The sequence below is a fragment of the Caretta caretta genome, chromosome 14, assembly GCF_965140235.1.
Source record: "Caretta caretta isolate rCarCar2 chromosome 14, rCarCar1.hap1, whole genome shotgun sequence".
In the NCBI taxonomy this organism is placed as follows: domain Eukaryota; kingdom Metazoa; phylum Chordata; order Testudines; family Cheloniidae; genus Caretta; species Caretta caretta.
Window position 1 is genome coordinate 17403744 of NC_134219.1, and position 23617 is coordinate 17427360.

Here is a 23617-nt window from a genome sequence, read left to right on the forward strand (position 1 = left end):
CCAAAAAGGGCGAGGTGGAATGGTCCATCCTCTCATTTTGCCCACAAATTAGGCCTAATTTTGGAAGCATCAATTCTACTCCATTGATTTCCAGTCCTCCTCTCCTCTTGTTTATCAGTCATAATCTTAACATAGTCTTGGAATGATACCAGTAGAACCTCTGTTTAAATCTTTTTGTCTCTCTCAAATTTTTTTATGACGGTAATCGTGACCACTCATGAACCTTCACCCACCTTGCACCAGTTAGGCTTACAATTAAAGTAGGCCTGATCAATTATTACAGAGCCTCCACTCCTGTGGATAGGCTGCTCCAGAACATCACTCTTCTGACGACTTAAAAACCTTCTAATTTCCAGCCTTCACTTATTCATGGCCAGATCATACCCATTTGTTCTTGTGCCAAAACTGTCCTTAACTTAAATGCTCTTCTTCCCACTGTTGGCCCTCCAGATGTATTTATAGAGAGCAATTGCATCTGCTTTCATGTCTCTTTCTTATGGCCCAATTCAGGACAGCATCTTTATTGAGGAAAGCTCTTTCAGACATGCTGAAGTCAATGGGATTTAAGCACCTGTTTAAAGTTAATCACTGGCTTAAGTGCTTTCCTGAACTGGGGCCTTAAGCAGCAGCTTTCAAACTGTGGTTCTTGGAGCACTTCTTGGGTTGGAGGGGGGAAGAGCAGGGTGGTGTCCTGTTGAGAGCCAGCCTGTCCGATGTTGCTGGCTCCTTCTCCTTGTGTCCAGCTACTAAATTTCCTTAATGAAACTGCTTTCCATTTTCAAAAGTGTTCACTGGCTAGGGGTGACTCAGTATTTTGGTGCCCAGCCTGAGCCACCCAATGCCTAATTTTCTGACGTGCTGAGCACCCGTGATTCCAAATCACTTCAGTTTGTGACTGCAAATATGTCCATCAATGGACTGCAGCCAGTGTTATGCATTCCCAGGTATCTGAAAATTAGAGCCTGGGTGTCTCAAACAGGGGCTCCAAAAAAACAGAGGCACTCAACCTCAGGAGTTACTTTTGGAACTGTAGGCCACTAAGGGTGAGATTTTTCAAAAGCTCTTGGCATCGGCCAAACGCTAACCTCATTGAGGCCAAATGTAAAACTTGCACTGACTTCAGTGGAAGCAGAATTAGGCCATCTCTGAATGCTTTTGAAAATCCCATCCTGAAAATTCATTGAGAGCCAATTTTTCAAAAATGCCCAGAAGCCACAACTGGGGAGGGGATTTCAGAAGAGCTCTGCCAGACTTTTGGCCAGACTTTCAGAACGGCTCAACACCCAGCACTGCCCATGGAGAAGAATGACAGCTGGTGGGTGCAGGACTCTGAAAATCTGGCTCTACATATTTTCTGTAATCCCATTATAATCACTGTAATCACAGTAGAAGCAGTTACTGTAGTTGTGTCAGAAATTGAGATGGTGGATCGGAAAAGAGATTATTTGCATGATGGCAAATGGAGGGCTGGTATCCAGGAGACGTCGTTCCCAGTAGGCAAACGTTTGAGTAACCTGCAGTTTCTTTCCAAGGTGCTTGCTCCCCCTGCCTATGTAAGAACATCCCTGAAGACCACAGCATGGTCTTCATCAATGAGAACGTGATGAGATGCTGGATCTGCCAGATGAGTCTTTAGGTTTGGCATAGTTGTCGCTGTCTGTGGAGCAAACATGCCATTCAACAGAAATTGGATACACAAAAGGAGTGCATCCCCACGGGACTGTCCCCAGATTTCTTCTCTCTTATTGAGACAGCTGTCTAAATTCACAGGATGGGGCCAGGTCTGGGGATGTCAGCATATGATGGGCTATTCAAACACCATGTCCCTTTCCAGGCATCAGAGGGGGAGGGATGCTACCTAAGCTTATAGTGAAATGCTCAGGTATGTTGTGTCCTCAGCGGTTATTTAAGATTAGGGGTGTTAGCACTGATGTCCTGGCCAAATTCCAGCACAGGAAATTAGTTTGCATCTCTGAAATTCCCCATGCAGTTAGAATTTGGATACAGTATCCTTTCCACTTGCCGTCTTAATCTATTGTGTAGTTTTGCTGGGCACTGTTTAACAGTTGACATACTGCAGAACTCGTTGTGCTTCTGCGGTAGGTGAAGTGACTTCTACATAATAGATACCGTTTTTACAGCCAGTTAATAACGTGTTTTAAGTCCATTAGGATGAGAGGCTAGCTATAAATATAAGATCCACATTAAGGATTATTAGCTCTTTTCAACACGCAGCTATTATAATTACTGCACAGCCATCGACATGGAGAGGTAATTAACCCTTTCATGCCTACAGCTGGGCTTCCTAACGTGCAAGGCATGAGTGCTGACAGGGTTCTCCTGAGCCACAGGGCATGAAGTGGTTAAGTTTCTTTGAAGTTCAGCAAGATGAAAATGTGCTCATTCCACACTGCGATGTGAGAGTCCCCCTCCGAGAGACCTCTTGCCTATAACCTCCATCAGCCATATGCAGCACTGTCTCTGAAATATATAAAAGAAGCTCCAAAGGGAGTTTGGCTCATTTCGGTGCTGGGTTGTGGCCAAGAGACAGAGTCACAGATTGCTGACACAGAAGGGCATCGGTTGGCTGGTAAAAGACTAATTTTTCTCTGCCTCTGACCTCACTGACTTAGATGGAAAGCTTCTTTATTTTCATTCCTTCCCCCTAGTCACGTCCAGGAGCCTGGAACGTCAGCCCTGCTCGTCCAATTTTGAAACCAGATGGAGTCTGTCTTCTTGGAGCTCAGAGAGCCCACCGAGGCTGGTCCCCGAGGCTTTCCTTTCAGACCACAGGGCTCCTTCTGACAGCTTGCTTGCCTCTGACTGATGGCTGCATTGGCGCTCCTGGGACGCGGCACTGGGGCTTCTATTTGAGGACTCCTTAGGACATAGGGCTGGATAGCAAAAGCCATTCAGTGGATCCATTCTCTTTGTGAGCTCAGGACAGGTTGTAATGGCCCTGCAGGCGGAAGCCTTCTACCCACAGAACTGGGCAGACAGCTTCCCTGTCCCTGCCTCAAGCTGCCCCCTGAAGGGACCAGTGCTAGGGATGCGACAGGAGTTCACTTTCCATCACCAAGTAAATCTTTGGCCTCTCTACAGAGACTGCCCTGGAGGAAGCCATGTTCAGTGATGTCCACCTCTGTCCAGTGCCCAGTCAGATACCACCAGCCTGACTTCACACAGGGTGCGGAGTGACCAAACGATGGTAGCAATGTTCAGTCACCGCTGTTTGGGGCTGGCTTCCACCTTGTACCCTAATGGCAAAGTGCTTCTTTCTCTGCTCCTATGTTCCTTTCTCTGATCATGTGCGCTCTCCCATTTCCCCGCCCCCAGCAGATGCTAAGCCCTGTAGTTGTTAGCTCCCAGGAGCTGAAATTTACAATAGGTTTGTCGCCGCTGCTGCTGCTAGTCCCTACAACTGCTCTTTCAGCTTCCATAGAAGCCGATGTCAGTGTGGCGGAAACAGGCTCCAAGTCGTCGCGGCTCAAACTCTTGTGAATTTCAGTGGCCTGTGTCTTTCTCAACAGCACTTAGAGTGCAAGATCCTACTCTTACTGCTTGGGGACCATGCTGCTGGGCTGTACCACCCACCCCGTGTGTGTTAAAGCCACCCCATTGGCTGGCACCAGGCGAGATGGCTTAAGGTAGTCGGGGGAGGTAAAGGGGGCGCTGTGAGGTGCTGACTGTGGATCGTTTAAGAGGGAGAAAAGCGTGTGCTCCTGAATGACAGCGTAGTGTCAAGATCCTTGGGGTGGGTGGTCGGTGTGTCTGGGGGGGTCTGATCACACCCCTTACCTGGCAGGCCCAGGTCCCACCAGGCTGTTACATGATGTAGGGCTGGTAGCAGCCAGGAACCTGTCCTAGAGAAGCAGCTCTTGTCACTGCTTCTCTCTAGGGACACCTGAATGATCTCACGGCAAAGCTGACTCTTTCACACCCAGCAGCTGTGCTGCAGCTCACAGCCTCCCTGTGTTTTTCACCTAGGAACTCTTCATCTGAGGCTCCATAACCTTCCTGTTAACCCTCCCTCTCTTCCCTGCTCTGGAGCCTTTTCAACACAAAGGAGCTTGGCAGTTTTCAGTGTGTGGCCATGATGGCCGAGGTAGAGTGAATTAACCCACTAGGCCTCTCAAACTACTTCCCTGCTGCAGTTATTTGGCATCTTAACTCTTCCTAGGGCCAGTTTTGTGGTAGGTGAGTTAATCAGTAACACCTAATGGCAGCCCATCACAGTACAGAGAACAATGCATCTAAAGTAACCCCCTGCTTTCAAAGGTGTGGCTCAGAGTTTGCATTGATGTAAATGAATTCAGCATCTGGACAGTTAGGATAAATGAGAGTCCTTATGGAATACATACAGGGACAACTGCCTTTCCATTGACACGTGCTGTCATTAATATAAAGGGAAGGGTAAACCCCTTTAAAATCCCTCCTGGCCAGAGGAAAAATCCTTTCACCTGTACAGGATTAAGAAGCTAAAGGTAACCTCGCTGGCACCTGACCAAAATGACCAATGAGGAGACAAGATACTTTCAAAAGCTGGGAGGAGGGAGAAAAACAAAGGGTCTGTGTCTGTTTTGCCGGAGACAAAACAGGAATGGAGTCTTAGAACTTAGTAAGTAATCTAGCTAGGTATGTGTTAGACTATGATTTCTTTAAATGGCTGAGAAAATAGCTGTGCTGAATAGAATGAATATTTCTGTCTGTGTGTGTTTTTTGTAACTTAAGGTTTTGCATAGAGGGATTCTCTATGTTTTGAATCTAATTACCCTGTAAGGTATTCACCATCCTGATTTTACAGTGGTGATTCTTTTTTTACTTCTATTAAAAGTCTTCTTGTAAGGAAACTGAATGAATGCTTTTTCATTGTTCTAAGATCCAAGGATTTGGGACTGTGGTCACCTATGCAAATTGGTGAGGATTTTTACCAAACCTTCCCCAGGAAGTGGGGTGCAAGGGTTGGGAGGATTTTGGGGGGAAAGACGTTTCCAAACTATGTTTTTTCAGGAACCCAGATAAAGTTTGGTGGTGGCAGTGGAAGTCCAAGGGCAAAGGGTAAAATAGTTTGTACCTTGGGGAAGTTTTAACCTAAGCTGGTAAAAGTAAGCTTAGGAGGTTTTCATGCAGTCCCCACATCTGTACCCTAGAGTTCAGAGTGGGGAAGGAACCTTGACACATGCCCTGACCTTCAACTCCTAATTATGTAAGAGGAGCTTGCATCCAGTTCATCCATAGACTCCAAGGTTCACCATCCCCCCAGGGAATTAGAAAATTGTATCTAGAAGGGAAGGAAATGGAATGGAATTAAAAGCTTATTTCCGTCTCTCACGAGCATTTCCCCACCTCTCTTGGATAGGTGCAGAAAAAGTCAGCAGAGGTTGATCACAGGCTTTGGTGCGTAGTGGTGCAATCACATTGCTCAGGAGGTGAGAGAGGGGAAAGCTCAAGGGCTGATGTCTGACAGAGGGCCAGACACAGTTACAATTCCATTTTGGGAAAACTTTTGAGGCTTTTAAATCAGGTTTCATTCTGCATTGGAACGAAAACAAGAAAACCTTTTGAGGGTTTTCATGAAACACAATTGTGTAGAAATGCCTGGGGGGGGTGGGGGTTGGATCAAAATGTCATGTTCTGTGAGGAAACCGTTCTCTGGACACCTTTGGTGCAATGTATATATTTCACAAAACATTTCGGTTTAGAGACGAGCCTCTTTCCACAAAAAAATGTTTCGTCTCCACGTTTTCAACCACGCTAGTCTGACGTATTGGGACACAGAAGAGCTGTGAAAGGGTTAATGACAGACAATAGGCCTGCATACTTGTGCACTGCAACAGTTCCTTGTATTCTCCAGCAGAAAGTGTGTCCTTTCATCTCTTTAAAATCTAAAACCCCTACCATTTCTCTGCCATACTAGCCATCTGCCCCTGCAGCTACACTCAGCAGCACTGTCATTGTTTTTCCACTGCTTGGATTCTCACCTGCTTAAAACTAAATTTCTTCCAACAAATAAATAGAGAGAGAGAGAGAGAGAGAGAATGTCTACGGCTGTGCAATAAAGCTGTATAGCGCTGCATTTGTGCTTCTGTTTCTCTTGGGATTTTCATACCTCAGGAAGCCATAAATGGAGTAGAAATAACATGAGATCTCTTCGCCACATGATGGGTTGAATCCTGAAAGGGGCTCTGGATTTTGCTAGGCATTTCCACCTCTCAGGAATTACAGCAATATGGAATGATGGGCGCTCATGTTATTCCAACGCCATAAAGGGCTCCCTGAAGTCTCAACAACAAGTGACGAACAACCACAAATAGAAATACTGAACCCATGTCCTCCCATTAAAGACATGTTAATCTCCATCTCCACACATGCTTCTCTCCCCTATAAGGTCCTCAACCCCCCACACCACCACAATGCATGAGTAGAGATCCTATCACCACGACTTTGCTCTGTGTGGTTTAACACCTGGTTTGTTTTTCTTTAATGAAACTTGCAGAAAGATAAAGATAAGGAGGCACCAGAGGTCAAAGACTGAGCTGCACTGTTTTGTCAGTGTCCCTTTAAATTAAGTGTACAGCTGGGGCCCTTCGTTGAAAGGGTCGCTGACCTGTCTGAGCTTTCCTCTGGTCCAGTCAAGATAGTGTAATAAATAACACACAGTGACTACCCTTAAATAAAGGGATTGCCATTTGTCATGCACTAGGGCAACATGTGCTATTGCTTGGATGGACCCAGTTAATGATAAAGATAACTAGATAAAGGACATTTTGCTCGGCTGGGTCAGTTTGTGGCAACCTGTCCTAATACCACACCTGGCTGGTGGGAGATTGGTCCAGCTGTGTTATTTCTCCTTCCTTGCTAGAGCAAATGCATAGCCCTATTACAGCAGCAGCCAGCTAGTGCTGGGAGGGTAGAACAGACAGGACACAGAGCCCCATGTTGTGAAAACCTGCTCCGAGCATCCAGCTCTCTCTGCACTCACCCTTACACTGTAGCTACCACTGGTGTAGCCGAACTCACCATGAAAGTGGCACCTCTTCTCATACTGACTTCTCTAGTGTAGACAGGGCCACACTTTCTTGTTTGGGCCATGTGCTATGAAAGGGGCAATAAATACCAAGGCCCTGAGAGATGAAGGTGAGAGGCACCTTAGGAATACCTAACATCTATCAAGAGTGTGAAAATAGGATGGCATCTTACTCCCTCAGTTTAAGCCAGAATGTGCTTCTATGTCGACAGCAGCTTCTTATGAAAGGGCAACTGGAATGGAGTGTACCTCGGAACCAATGGTCTGCACCAGAGGATAGTGTTTGCCAGCTGCTATTCCAGTCTGACTGAGTGAAAAGATAGGATAGAGGCAACGTGGTGCTGCTTTAATATGCCTTCCCTTAGGGGCGTCTCCGTTGCCCCCTGACGATGGGGGGGACTCCATGCTGTCTGAGGATGTGTCTAACTCCATTATGATACTAAGGACCACACCAGCCCTTGTAAATAAGAAGCACAAAGCTGGAGACACGAGTCAATAATTGACGAGGGAGGATTTGACGTGCAGGCGCTGCACACAAACAAGCTGCCCGTTAAACAAACATCTGCTGCCTGAAAGGAAACCGTCTGCAGATACTGCAGTGTCTTTTTAATCCGGCTGCGATTATTAGGGTGATTGACACAAGCAATCTTTAGTGATCCCCAACCTGCCCTTCCTTCACTTGATTGCTTGACAGGGGCAAAAAATGACTTCTCCTCACCAGCACAACTCCTTTCCTGAGTGCATCTCAGGCAGATACAGGAGGGTATTTGCAAAAAGGAAAGGAGGAGTTGTGGCACCTTAGAGACTAACAAATTTATTTGAGCATAAGCTTTCGTGAGCTACAGCTCACTTCAGGGTATTTGTGGCTGATTGGCAGCCTGAACTGCTGATTTAATCAGGCTCTGTGCTAATGTTTGGAACCACCTGTCTCTTTTCACACTCCGCTTCCATGAAGGAGTGTGGATTTCTTTTGGCAGGACCTTGGGTTGGGGCCAGCAGAAGCCTAAGACTTTGCTTTGTGGGTTAAGTGGGTTCCAGGGTCTCCTTCCTCACAGTCTAACCAGTTTTGGGTCCTCACAAAACATCATGGGGAAGAGGATGAGGAAGGATTTAGGCAGCAAAAATGAGCTCAGTATTAGCACATCTACATGCCAGTTCCCAGTCTCTGAAGACACACACGATTCCCTACTTTTCAATGAGTTACTTGAGTTGTAAGGTTGCAATTAAAATCCATGGAAATTCAGAGCCACAGGAAAGGAACAATGTCACAAAACCCTCTGTAACCAGGTGTCCAGATCCAACACTGTTGAGGACAATACACGTAGATAAATGGACAGAGCTGGGCAAATAATTAGCTTGACGTTTTTCTCCTCTTTCTCTGTTCTCAATGTATCCATGACCAGTTTATTATTTCTCCAAAGTAATTTTGTTGTTTGAAATTAGTTGCCTAATAGCTTTGGTGAATAATTCTCAGTCTGTAGTTGGGTCAAAAGTAGCTTGTTGTCAGTATCTAACTTTGAAACTTAAGTTGTTTTGATTCAAATTGTATAGTAGGTCATATGCTATGTTTCTGATTGGATCAGTCTGCCGACAAAAAATACTCATGTCTTGAATTCAGAATTTTTCTCAATTTTTGGGTGTTGATTGTTCAATGGAGAGTTGAAATTCTTAATGGAAAGAAGGCCCTTTTCACAAAAAAAAAAAATCAAAAACTTTTTTGCCTAACCCCCCCACATTTTAATTTGGAGTCTCATGGTGCTTCACAAGAGTTGTAGTTTGGATGCCTCGTGCCCCCATTCTCCTCCATGGGCTGTGCTGGGCTTCCCAGCCAGACTACATTTCCCATGGTGCACTGTGGCAACCCGTGAAGAGAAGAGACATAAAGCACTGGGACTACAATTCCCACGATGCTCTAGGGCGGCTCTGGAGGACCCAGTTTAATGTCAAACTGAGCCAAAGCAAAATTTTTGGATTTGGTTCCACAAATGGAAACAAAGGGTTTCGAATGATTGATTGAAAATTTCTGAATCAAAAGGTTTGGTTTTTCAATGAAGAGCTGAAATTTTCTGCAGCGGGGAAAGAATTCTGGCCAGCTCTAGTCATTACAGCTGTGTTAATCCTGAAATCTATTCATGTAACATCTTTAATAGCCCAAATGAACAGAATTTCAGAGGAAAGGGGGAGCCATTTGATGCATTAGTGGAGGAACCCATACTTCGTCTCACTGGGAGCATCTGGGTTATGATGAGAGACTGACCTATATGTGGTGGATGGAGAAAAGCAAACTAACCACCGAAGATAGACAAGGGCAGTTGTGCTATGGCTCTATTAGTTCTGGGAGCAAAGTACAAAGTATTAGCAGACACAGTTCAAGTTGGACACTGTAGATGCAAGGTCAGGGGGAAGACACAGTTTACTAGTGGAGGACAGTGATGCTCCTGGTTTCCCAAGCTAGTGGCAGAGGTTTCTCAACCATGCTGTGACATTGGAGTTGTGCTCTGATCTGCTATAAACATGCACCACTCCAGGGAGAGGCTTTAAAGAAGGTATTTATGCAGCATCACATGCAGGCTTAGGCATAAACACACTTCAGCCCTTTGTCTGGCTTCTTGAGAACTCGGAAAAACACCTGAATCTAGACAGCCAAAGAGAAGGACAAGGGCGGAGAGGGATTCCTGGATTTAAAATGCTGAATAACGCTGGGCCCTGCTCCATCTCTGCTTCTGGCAGATGCTAAATCACTCTAGGGGTTCGATCTTAAAGGGATAATGCCACATACAACAGCAATAATGGCTTATTCCATTGTTCCTGTGGATTGCTGGAAGGCTTCTTTAATGATTGTTAAAGTATGATTTTCTTTGAAAAATGTCTGTAAAAATAGCACCATGAGGCTCCATAGTTATTGACTCCAGTTCAAATCTGCTTAGTTCACAATTAAAAAGATGTTTTTCTACTAGCTAGCAGCCCTGCATATTCACCCTGGGATCTGAGAGTCAAGCTGGCTTCTTTCTGGCTCGTGCATTTCCAACAAAACAGATTCTGCAATTTGATACGAAGTTAACAGTTTTGATGATACGCATGAGCCAGAAAAAATTCCAGCTGCTTCTCCTGCAGCTATGTTGACTCTGCATGGCTAAGAGGAGTTAAAAGCAGTAAAAACATATTTCAGTCCCTGAAGTTTGCAGATGTTACTGAATACATCTAGGATACAGATTGGCAAAGTAGGACAGGCTTATTTTTCCACATTCACTTTTCAGAGCAGAACCGCACTTTAAATTTAGCGGGTGGATGTTTAATTGAAAAATTCAAAACATCTGTGGTTGTTCATGAATACACCCATCCTTCTCTTGCACCTGCATTTCCCAATTCTTGGTCTGAGGAGATGGAACAGCCGATCTCTGCGCTCATGTGACTTCAGTTTGATGTGAAAATCAGCACTGCTGGGGACACATCACAACGTTCCAGTGATTCAAGGGCTCTTCTGTTATTTAGCTTTTTTTATCACAATGCCTTTGCTAGCTCCCAGCATCCCTCTGACACACCGGTGCTTTTGCAAGTCCTGCATCCCTCTCCCCCTCCCCCCCCCCCCGTCAATCCATTAGTGTTTTATATAATAATAAAATACCCATTTTAATCAGTGTGAGAAATGTGTGCAGTTAGAGTGTGTTTAGGTCACAGCTTTTAAAATGGATTTTTAAATGTAAATGTAAAAGTTTACTGTTAAAATGCTGTTCTATTGTGGAAAATTAACATGATAAAAACAGCATCATTCGAGTTTATATTGTCTTTCAGTGACTCATCAAATGTGCTCTCTTTACAAATAACACAATGGCTTTCTCTAACTGCTAGCCCTGCAATCTCAGCTTGGGCTCCCAGAGTCAAACTGGACTCTTTCCATCTCCTTCATCGTCACCTTTATAAAGGGTCTGCAGCCAAGTATAGCTCCACTGTCTTCAGGTTAGGGACCTGTGCAAACATATTGGACCAGATCCTGAGACGCTATAAATTTGCATAGCTCAATTGACTTCAGTGGGGCAATGCCAATTTATACCAATGGAGGGTCTGGCCCACTGCTGATGTAAATGATTGGAGTGTAATGCACAATTCTGTTAAGGCTGCACAAGAACTAACAGGCAGCTCAGTCTCTCTGCCCTGGCCCTGAAGGGCTAACAGGAGTAAAAAGCAGTGAAAACTTGTCTCTATCACTAAAATAGCATTTAAGACTGAACATGCTCAGAGAGCAGGCTACTGAGTACAGAGGTGCCCTTCTGGGCAGTTACTTTTCAGAGTTTAAAAATCCCACTGCCCTTATTAAAAGAGTAGAAGTGTTAATGCAAGTGTCCTAAACTGATGTCAGCAAATTGAGATTGGAAAAAAACATCTCACTTACAGCTATTTCTAGCATCCTAGCCAAAACTTCAGCTCAGATAATTGCATTCTACACACATGCTAGGAATTCTTTTGGGGAAGCTCTATGGCCTGTGTTATACAGGAGGTCAGCCTAGATGATCACAGTGGTTCCTTCTGGCCTCAGAATCTATGACTTCAGCCTCCCTTGATTCCCCCTGCAGTTCCAATGGATATGACCTGCATCTTCACTTGCGGGGCTAAGCTGTGGCAGCGTGGCACAGTAAGTGACTAAAACAGCTGCTGCGTCACACGAGAGGTGGGTTCATTTATGTGGGGAAATGGTTGATCTGTGGGGCCGAAGCAGGAGATCCAAACCCAGGCCCAGTTTGTGGCTTTAACCCATTGTGTTTGTTAAGTCTGTGCGTGTGTTTGTTTGAAGAGGGGCCGTGCTGCACTGGGAGCCCCTGGAGCAAGTCTACCTGCCTCGGCGAGAACTGTTCTGGAGGGCAAAAGGAGCAGGTCTTCAGTGTAATAGGTTGTTATCATTTCAAAGGGTGCAACATGTGCTTTCCCCAGTCCCATTCAGCTTCCCTGGCTGGCGCAGAGGGACAGGGTGGCTTGCAGCCATCCCCTTACCATCTCCTTTGTGATGGCTGGCAGTGCAAATGTATGAGGCTGGAATACTTCTTACAATGGTGACTGGCCCCTGCAGAGGCACGCAAGGGGAGGGCAAATTTCCGGTTCCCTTTCCCCACTTCAAAACCTACGCAGAACCAGCTGTGCTCTGCCTCTGTGTTTACTCAGTCCTTATTCACTGACTTCCATGACAGCAAGGACTTCAGCCCTGGGCCTATGTCTTGGAAAGTGCTTGGAGATGAAAGGTGCTATTTAAAGGCATGGTGCTATTAGTATCTGATGAGCTGGGCTGTGGGAGAGGGCCAGCTCTTAGAGGCATGGTGGACAGTTTCTACAGCTCTGAATCATACCCTTTGCTCTGTCCCTGTGTGTATCAGTCACACACATCCACCACCTACTGCACAGCTCCTTTGGCATTTCTAGCTGCAACCCTTCCCCACAGAAACATCTGAATAGGAAAGCACTTTCTGCCAGTGCCAAGGAGGGAAGAGGAATCTTCGTCAGCTGGCCTGGGGCAGTGCATTGTTTTCATAAGCAACACTTCTGTGGGAATGATTAAATCAATTAATTGATTTTCTATAGCTCGTAAAAAGCTCAAATGGTATTTCCATCAGCTTGCTCTCAGCAATCAAGGCCAGGAGGGCCGTTAATGGACTTTCTGCTTTTATTACCCCTTTCGCTCTGAAATCAAAATTCCTACAGAGACCCGGAGACTGATAGGTGCTCTCAGAAATAAAACTACCACACTGGGAACCGCAGCTGCCTTTGTCAAAGCAGGAGTCCTAGGGTTGGGTTTGTTTTTTTTTAATGCTAGTCAAAACAAGTGACTGGGCATGTGGAGTGTGGACAGCAGTTGGGCAAGCCTCCTTTGAACAGCTCTGCTATTGCACATCTGTGCTCCTGCTAGCCCTGGTTCTGTACCCCCCGTGCTTTTGTTATTGTATCTCAGCACTTCTACTGCTCCAGTTGTGAGTCCCCGCTGGAGCACTGCTAATTTGCAACTCTATCTTGACCTGCACTGTAGTTCTCCTGATAACTTGGATATCTCTGAACTGTTAATGCACCTTGACACCAGTTATGAGAATTTCTGCTCTTCCAATCTTAAATCCCCACCACCACCACCCCAATGCACCTCAGTGCAGACTGACCAAACCTGTTGTGGTCTTGTTCTGAGCCCTCCCCAACCCCATTCTGCTAGTGCCTCTCCACCCTGACCTGCCCCATCCCCCAGCTGTTCACCTTGTTCGGCCAGTGCTCCTGACCTTCAGTGTCCCAAGCCAGATTCTGCCTTCAGTCATACTGGTATGAATTCATTGACTTCAGTAGCATTACTCTGGATTTTCACTGGTATTGTGGAAAGCAGAATCCGATCTCCAGGTTGCTTCATTTGGACAGCTCCATAAGGATTGGCCATGGGAGGAATGGAGACTAGATCTTGTATTGCTTCCCCCAGTGCCCTTGGGATGGGTTCATTTTTATTGCTAGACACTGTGTGGTGCTAGAAAGGAATCCCTGGCACAGGGTAGTCATGTTGGCATTGTGCTTTCTTGTACAGGGCCCAAGTTCTTACACAATGCTCCTTCCCTCCCCAAAATAAATGCAGACCGTAGCTCTCCAGGGGACTGTCTTGCTGAGACCCCCCCCCCCCGAAGTCAGCACTCTACCTATGAACCTCTCATGAGCACAGGCTGTCAAAAGTGATGGATCATATTCTGGTTTTAAGCTGTGGAGAAATGAGAGCAGGCTAAGACCTGAGCAACCTCAGCTCACTTGTGACCTCATTGAGTTGTAAACTCCATTTACTAGTAGCACAAGGCCCAGTGCATTTTATCTCCTTACTTCCAGGCTTTGCGCATCCCTGTTGATTCTCTGCACAGTACTACACAGGGCCAGGTTTTCTAAATGAGTGCTGCTGTGTGCTGATTTTAGTAATGTCAAAACAGTGGGGTAGTATTTACCTAGCAGTATCCCTGCCTATAACACAAACACCTACCTGTGTAACACGTACCTGTCAGGTGTCTGCCAAGGAGAGGGCCAGTACTCTAGAAACTGAACCGCACCTCAGGGGGAGATTCTGGATAGAAAGGAGGTGGGACAAGAGGCTGCCTGTGTTGTGAGCCAGTTAGACCAATGCATCCCTTTCTCTCCAAGGCCATGGTGCTCTCTCTGTTGCAAGGCTACTGTTCCTTGACTCCCAGCCTCATTAGACACCATCTTAATTAATTGCCCTTGGTATATCAGCTCCTAAGAACAATAATAAAACCCAACCTAGATCAGTAGTGTCTGAAAGTCATTATGATCTGATAGCTGTTTGGTGGGATGAATTGCTGGGCTCGTTCCAACTTCTCTTGGATAGATGCCCATGTTGTGAAAAACGGCATCACAGTTGGCACTCATTGACTCCCACACTGGCTCTCTCTGCAGAGAAGCCAAGGATTGAGTGGGTCATGGGGACAGCACTATCCCCTCTTCTGGAGTTAGTCCTTGTGGATCAGGGCCCATGCATGTTGGTGGGATGTTGTGGGGTGGGGAAGCTGATGCTGCCCTTGTCTGCACAGTGTATAGCTATGCAGTGAACACCTGCCGGGGGAGGTTAACCTCGTGCATTGCACCAGCACAATAGTCACTTTAAGAAATGATTATGCACAGATTGTGCTAGTGTAACCCACACACCTCCTGGGTGTGGTGTTCTGTCCCATCTAGTGGCACAGAGACCACTTAGTGAGAGATTTCACAGTAGCAGCCGTGTTAGTCTGTATCCGCAAAAAGAACAGGAGTACTTGTGACACCTTAGAGACTAACAAATTTATTTGAGCATAAGCTTTCGTGAGCTACAGCTCACTTCTCCCTCCTCAGGCCCTATGCTACCAGCACTCCTAGCTATCTTCAAGACACCACTGACTTCCTGAGGAAACTACAATCCTGAAAGCACCATCCTAGCCACTATGGATGTAGAAGCCCTCTGCACCAACATTCCACACAAAAATGGACTACAACCGTCAGGAACAGTATCCCCAATAATGTCACGGCAAACCTGGTGGCTGAACTTTGTGACTTTGTCCTCACCCATAACTATTTCACATTTGGGGACAATATATACCTTCAAATCAGTGGCACTGCTATGGGTACCCGCATGGCCCCACAGTATGCCAACATTTTTATGGCTGACTTAGAACAGTGCTTCCTCAGCTCTTGTCCCCTAACGCCCCTACTCTACTTGTGCTATATTGATGACATCTTCATCATCTGGACCCATGGAAAAGAAGCCCTTGAGGAATTCCACCATGATTTCAACAATTTCCATCCCACCATCAACCTTAGCCTGGACCAGTCCACACAAGAGATCCACTTCCTGGACACTACAGTGCTAATAAGCGACAGTTACATAAACACCACCCTATACCGGAAACCTACTGACCACTATACTTACTTACATGCCTCCAGCTTTCATCCAGACTACACCACACGATCCATTGTCTACAGCCAAGCTCTACGATACAACCGTATTTGCTCCAACCCCTCAGACAGAGACAAACACCTACAAGATCTCTATCAAGCATTCTTACAACTACAATACCCACCTGCTGAAGTGAAGAAACAGATTGACAGAGCCAGAAGAGTACCCAGAAGTTACCTACTACAGGACAGGCCCAACAAAAAAAATACCAGAATGCCACTAGCCATCACCTTCAGCCCCCAACTAAAACCTCTCCAGTGCATCATCAAGGATCTACAACCTATCCTGAAGGACGACCCATCACTCTCACAGATCTTGGGAGACAGGCCAGTCCTTGCTTACAGACAGCCCCCCAACCTGAAGCAAATACTCACCAGCAACCACACACTACACAACAAAAACACTAACCCAGGAACCTATCCTTGCAACAAATCCCGTTGCCAACTGTGTCCACATATCTATTCAGGGGACACCATCATAGGGCCTAATCACATCAGCCACACTATCAGAGGCTCGTTCACCTGCACATCTACCAATGTGATATATGCCATCATGTGCCAGCAATGCCCCTCTGCCATGTACATTGGCCAAACCGGACAGTCTCTATGTAAAAGAATAAATGGACACAAATCAGACGTCAAGAATTATAACATTCAAAAACCAGTCGGAGAACACTTCAGTCTCTCTGGTCACTCAATTACAGACCTAAAAGTCACAATATTGCAACAAAAAAAACCTTCAAAAACAGACTCCAACGAGAGATTGCTGAATTGGAGTTAATTTGCAAACTGGACACCATTAAATTAGGCTTGAATAAAGACTGGGAGTGGATGTGTCATTACACAAAGTAAAACTATTTCCCCATGTTTATTTCCCCCCACCCCTACTGTTCCTCACACGTTCTTGTTAACTGCTGGAAATTGCCCACCTTGATTATCACTACGAAAGGTTTTTTTTCTCTCCTGCTAGTAATAGTTCACCTTACCTGATCACTCTCGTTACAGTGTGTATGGTAACACCCATTGTTTCATGTTCTCTGTGTATATAAAATCTCCCTACTGGATTTTCCACTGCATGCATCCAATGAAGTGAGCTGTAGCTTACGAAAGCTTATGCTCAAATAAATTTGTTCGTCTCTAAGGTGCCACAAGTACTCCTTTTCCCTTAGTGAGAGAGAGCAAGAGAGAGAAAATGAGTCTGCTCTACAGCCTTAGCTAACAGCCAGTTGGCTTTTAGCTCATGCAGTAGATGACCAGGGTCTGTCCGTGTTACACGAGATTGTGTCTGGATCTTCCACACAAGGTGCATGTCGGATGGCTGCCATCTTGGCCGGTGCACCAGGGATTGAGCTGGGGCCCCCTGGAGTTGAAAGCATGACTCTGAAGCTTGAGGCACGCTGTGTAGTGGGAGGCTGTAACAAGCTATTATCCTCTGTGGATCAGGTACCGAGGGAGATAAAGAGCGCCTTAGGGTAGGACTTCTCCAGTTCAGACTAGTGGTGGGATTTTCGGTTGGTAGGAGGTCATTGATCAGACTGGAACTGGGGCCAGACAGTAGTGCTTTCATCTCTGCCTTGGTGGAAAAAAGTGCCATGGAATTTTATAATGACCCCAAGCAGTGTGGGGCCCAAGAGCTTTCCAGCTCAGGCTGGAAAGACTCTGGGGCCAGATTCCCAGCTGGTGTTAATGTGCATAGCTCCATTGAAGCCAGCAGAGTTGTATCGATTTACATCCACGGAGGATCTGGCCCAGGGACTGCTGTGCTTTTTGCTAAGAGCAGAAATGGCTGGAAAGCTCAGCAAAGACGGGCCTGGTTGCATTTCAAGCCCTGATGTACAGGCCCCAGGAGCAGCATTCCTGGAACCACTGCCACTGCCCGAGTGCACCATAGAGGGAACATTTCTGACGTCCATGGTGCTGCATTCAAGCATCTCAGGAGCCCCTGCAACCTGCCTCCTCACTGTTTAACCACAAGCAAAACTAAGAAGGTTGGAGTGAATTCACTGTGGTCTGACAGAGGAAGTGTCCAAGCTTGCCCAGCAGCTGGTGATTGCCTCTCGTGAGAATACGAGGATCAGGGATTGTTGGAGCCAGGGATGTGCAGAGCAACCCTGAGCCATGTGCGTGGCTGGCAGGCAGAATGTCCAAATGGGCAGCAGCAGCGAGCTGGGGAAGACCTTGCAGGAGACAGCTCCCCAGTCTTGCAGGGCTGCCGATTGCTTTGTGCCTGTGCCGTGGGGGCCTTTCCGAATGGGAGGCAGCGAAGCATGCTCTCCATGCAGCGCTGTCTGTGTCCATAGGTACATCCATCACGCAGGTAATGAATGCGAGCGGCTGAGGAGAGGACTAGGGAGTGAAGGGGACCTGCAGGAGGTGAAGGTTGGCCTCCTGGGTGGATGCGGGGAGGAGACATGAAGCGAAGAGCGACAGTGGGAAGGGGACACCCGGCTGAGACATGCAGCCTGCCTTCAAGAGGCCGAGTGAATAGCTGGGTTTCTGATATCAGCCTGAACGGACGGATGCTCCATCCCAACTCTGACCAGAGGTGTCTCAGGACAGGCATGTAACTGCAGGAGAGCTCACCCTCCACCCAGGTGACAGCGAGAGCACGCACTGCACATGCCAGCCCCAGGACTGAGATTGCTGAGTGAAGAGGGGCGGCCCCAGAGGTCCCATACTAGGGAAACGGGGGCCTAGAATGCAAGGGATGAAGGGGGTGGTGATGGATGAAAACCCTCTGCTCATCCCCCCAACCCTTTCATGGCTGTCGTTTCCTTTTGCCTGCTAATGGCTGAGTAGCAGGTTGGAGGGGGAGAGCACAGGAGCTGAGACTTGGAGCCGCTCATTGCTACAGCACACTGGGGACATGGGGAGCATCTTCCATCCCTACTAGGCTCCTCCAGAGGTGGTTCTTTGCTGGCTGGGGGAGGAGAGGAGGGAGGGGAAATCCCAGGTGACTGAAGTCAAGGGGAGTTTTGCCCCTGTCTTCGCTGTGGCCTGGATTTCACCTTTTGCACATGTGAAGTAGCAGTAACACCATTAGGGAGGAGAAAATAATATATGTTCCCTGCAATACCTCATCCTCTCTAACAAGCAGCCTTCCCCTCCCCCTTGCTGGCCTCCTGGAGCTGATATGAAAAGGGGAGACAATTGAGCTGATTTTCCCCCACCAACAAGCCAAGCAACAGCTCCTCTCAGGAATGACAAGGCTGCCTCAGTTACCTGCAGCGACTGGAGCTCATTCAATTTCCAGTCTATAATTGTGTGTGTGTGTGTGTGTGTGTGTGTGTGTGTTGGGGGGGTCTAGGAGAGAGAAGAAGGGGGGAAAAAGGCAAAATAATGAAGGAGAAGAAAAGCCAACCAGCTCTTCCTCCAGAGTGGTAATGAAAACATCCCTCTCTATAAACATAAGAGTCCATTTGTATTGCTCAGCTTCCTGGCTTTTCTTATTTATATGGAAATATGGAGTGAACATGTGTTAGCATGGAGATACATAGCTGTAGTCTAATATTAAGTACATTTCAATTTAGCCAGCACCGAAAGAGGTGAAGTTATTCGCCGGGAAAACAATGTCGGGAGCTTTTTCTGTAGCTTCCCCAATTACAGCGGCAGATTTGTGAGCCAGGTGGATGCGTCCACTGGAGAAGCAGCAATGGTGGGGAGCCAAAAGGTTTGAATACGGGGATACTTTTCTGCTGTCGACCATCACTCGTGCACGGGTTGGTCTTGTGATGAGAGCACTAGTGACCAGGCTTCAAGGCCAGGCTGCGGCTCAGACTCCCCCAGTGACAAGGTCAGGCGGGGTATGCCTACACCACAATCAGAAACTGCAGCTCGTGTAGACATACCTGAGTTAGTGCTGACCCAGCTCGCTCGAAGCATGATAGCAGTGAAGCTGCAGTCACACGGGTAAGCAGAACCACTCAAGTACCTCCCCAGGGTCCCTGGTGGGTTTGTACACCCCATGCTGCAGCGGCTTCACTGTTACTGTTATTCGAGTTAGCTAGATCAAAGCTAGCGCAGGTTTGTCTACAGGTACCAAAGTCACATTTCTGATTGCAATGTAGACATCCCCTTCATCTCTCTCTGCCTTGGATCCCCTCTGTAGATCAGGAGTAATAAACCTTTCTTTGTCCCCAATGTCTATTCACTATGTAAACTGTTTGGGGGCAGGAACTGTCTCTTACTATGTGTCTGTCAGTGTCCGGCCCAATGAGGGCCCGATGCTGACTGGCATGTCTTACTGATACAGTAATACAAATAAAATAATAATACCAGTGCCAGCTGGCATTGCCTAGAGAGTGTCCTCTCCTCTTACTGCACTGTCACTTTAACTGCTCTCCTGGTCACCCTCCTTTCACATTCCCTGCCCCGATGGACTACAGCTGCTTTCCATGCTGGTATTAATTATCCATTCTTTATTGAATGCCTCTATAAAGGCTTGGGACCTGCCCCCAAAGATTTAACTCTCAGTGGATAATATACTCTCTTAACTCAATGGAATTTTTATCCAGGTGTTCAAATGAAGAGCTGGGGAAAGTGGTGATACTCTTCAAAGTTCCACCTGTAACTCAGGCTCCACCCATCACACCCAAATGCGATGCCATACACAGAAGGTAGAACAGATATTGATAATATAATTGTCTCCTTAGCTGTGTGCTTTGATCAGCCCTGAAATAGTTAAGTGTTGACTGATGTGGCATCATTAGTTTTCAGAATAAACACCCTATTGAGATAAACAGGGTCACCTCACACCTCTTTGAGCTATCGTTTCAGGCTGCATGCATACTCAGGCAGATATCACTTCATTTGTAACACTGGGTCACATCTGAACATAGGAATTTCCTGATGGAATCAGACCAGCCTCCATCTAATCCAGTATCCTGTCTCTGACAATGGGCTAACAGCAGATGCTTTAATTGGAAGAGGCAAAAAGCCTTGTCTTTGCATTCATTAGAATTAGAGACTTCTTTTAAGAATGAAAGATTATATTCTGGAGCGCAACATACAGCCACTGGGGGAAGTACTGGCTTATGGAGCCATTGCAAACTGACCTAGTGTGACCCCTGGGTTTTGCCATTGATTTCAGTGGCAGCACAATTTGGCCCATAACAGCCCAAATATCCCAGTACAAATATAAAGGGCAAGGTCTTTAATTGGCTGGGTTCGTCCTTCCAGGTGTGGAGCACTGCTGGCTCCCGAGGGAGCAGAATATAGCGCTTGGCTGAATGAAGGCCCATGCTAAAGATGGTGCCAGTTTGTTCTTCTCTGGAAATTTGGGGTGGGATTTTCAACAACACTTAGTATGAGTCTAGCTCAGCTCCCGGCGAATCCTATGAGGTTTTTAATCACTGAGCTCAATGCGAGCAGAATCAGGCCAACACTGAGTGCTTTTGAAAGGCCTGCCCTTCGTGTCTGTGGTGAGTTATTGCCAGAAAGATTCCAAGGGGCCAGCCATAGTATTTCCCCAGTGATGTATCTGCACAGGGGCAAGACAGCAGGTGTATTGTGCACAGCGTACCTGGAGTACAAGGCAGTAACAGCAGCAGAGCTGTCAATAGTCACACAAAAGGGAGCAAGAATGATCCAATGAAGTTATCTGTTTCCATTGGTTGTACTGGAGAGCAGGGCAATGGTGATGGATGGATAGATAGATAGCATGGACAGACAGAAAGAGAATATTTCACTTACTCAACACTACTCATAGCCAGCTTAAGTCTGCTTCATTTGGCCAACTGCAAAGGAACAGATTCCTTGCCAATGCATTTCAGTGACTCTCAGCAATAGACTAATGCCACATCCATAGCTGATGTGAAAAGTCAATTTAAATATCAGGTCCACAAGCTTATTCACAGGAGTTTACAGGTGCGAATCAATGTTGCTAGTATGCAGGCCCTGCCGTGCAGTTCTTTGTTCAGTTTATGCCGCCTTCCTGCTTTATTGTGGCTACTAAACAGATCAGTCTTTTCTCAGCATAGTTATATATAAATATTGATGGCAAATCTCAAAAGGCTTAGGTTATATAAGCCCTCCCTCTGCACCCCTGCCTTAAGTTTGGATGCTTCTATCCAAAGCAGATGCAGTGTTGTCTAGTGGCTAAAATGGGGCAGGGAGTTAGGGGATTTCTATTGCTAACTCTGTCACTGACAGTTACTTCCCTTCTCTGGGCCTCAGTTTCCCCCTCTGTTACATGTTCACCGTACTCTTTGAGATCTTCAGAGGAAAGGCTGTGTTTGCAGTGTCCCCTCTGTATGACTTTTGTCCCACCCGAAGGCTGTGGCCAAAGATCTCTCTCAGCGAGGCTGGGGCACGGATGAAGGTCAATTGGTTAAAGCTCAGTCTGCATGAGACAGAAGTGGAGGAAACAAACGGAGAACATGGCGAGATGACCTATATCAGCCCCCCCAATGAGAGTGCCCATTCACCATTGGTCCCTGGAGTTGGCAGTTTGAGTCTCTTTAGCTTCCAGTTGCCTGTGGATAACCTAATTAGGAGTGGTGAGCAGGACTGCTTGTTCCCAGCAGGGTCTAGTCTGGAGGTTGAGTCCTCTAGTGCAGACCTTGCTACAGTAACACATGCCTTTGTCCCCTCCAGTTCAGGCTAGTGTGATGCACCCTGAATTGGGCCACACTTGACATCCATTTAGAGACTCAGGCTGGTGCAGCATGTGGCCGGTGGCACCAATGCTCCATGACCTGCCTGGGCTTTTGGTGGATTTCTGAGTGGAGCTTCAGGGGTTGGTGTTTGACCTACAAAACCCTAAATGGCCCAGGACATGCCTGCTTGAATGACCCGCCCTCTCCCCATTCCATCCAGCCTGTGATCAGCAAGAGGCAGCATTCAAACAGGAGCCCTCTTGGTTTATGAGAGAAAGAGCTGCAGGCAGGGCTCTCAGCACTGGAACTGAATCCTATCCTCCATCCAGAACAGCCCCAATGGGCTGACTCCTCGAGGGGACACTGCAAAGCTCACCTTTGGGATGGGCGCTGGAGGATGGCTGAGATCCGAGAGGGGAGGTTTTGTTTGTTATGTCCTCACTGCCAGGTGCTTTTATTGTTGCTGGGGGTAGGGAGAGAGAATGGGAATGGCCCTGGGTTCGCTGTGGCTGTTTATGGGCTGTGGCTTTAATGAATTAACTGTCAGGATGGCAGGGCCTTTGGCTAGGTGACTTTTTTTGGTCTTTCTAATCTGTTCAAATCAAGGTCAATGCAGAAAATAAACAAAGAAGTGCCAATGTTAGGGGGAAAGCACAAAGTAATATTGGATAGCTAGAAACTCCAAGCAAAGCAGAAATGGAGAAAAAAGGGGAATGGTGGGTGAGGGCTCAGCTACCTCTGTAAGATGGCCAGGTCCCTCTGAAGCATTGGTGCTCTATGAGAGGAAGGATGGACCAGTGGTTAGGGCACCAGCCTAGGACTTGGAAGAACTGGGTTCAAGTTTATGCTCCACCCCAGGTTTCCTGTGTGACCTTGAGCAAGTCACTGTCTCTGTGTGCCTCAGTTCTCCATCTGTAAAATGAGGTTAATGGCACTGCCCTGCCTCCCAGGTGAGTGGGAAGGATAACAGTATTAAAGATTGGTTTCAGAGTAGCAGCCTTGTTAGTCTGTATTCGCAAAAAGAAAAGGAGTACTTGTGGCACCTTAGAGACTAACCAATTTATTTGAGCATAAGCTTTTGTGAGCTACTGCTCACTTCATCGGATGCATCCACTTTATGCATCCAGTGAAGTGAGCTGTAGCTCACGAAAGCTTATGCTCAAATAAATTGGTTAGTCTCTAAGGTGCCACAAGTATTAAAGATTGCGAGGGGTTCAATACTACAGCAATGGGGCCTGCATAGCTACTGAAGATTTGAGCAAAATCAGGTAGCAGAGCAGCATTAGGACTATGGGGCGATTGAAGTAGGAGCAGAAAAGTCCCTTTCTATCTGTGGATCAGGAAGGGTCTGCCCCAGCACCGCCTTGCTCTTGGTACCTGACCCTGCCTGGAGCAGTGTCCCACACAGCTGAAGGCCGGGGCTGGGAGCCTGCAGAGCTTGCAGCAGCTGCGGACAGCACATCACCTCAGTCTGCTGTGACGGGAATGATCCTGCTAGAGGAGAGGATTCAGGTGCCAGTTGTTAGTATCTCCAACACCGCAGAGGCCTGTG

The 23617-nt window shown here is 46.9% G+C and overlaps 1 protein-coding gene across 2 annotated transcripts in view; it reads left to right on the plus strand.

Annotated features, from left to right (window-relative positions):
* Positions 1 to 23617, plus strand: part of MGAT5B (alpha-1,6-mannosylglycoprotein 6-beta-N-acetylglucosaminyltransferase B) — a 182445-nt gene that overhangs the window by 26190 nt on the left and 132638 nt on the right. The window lies entirely within an intron of this gene.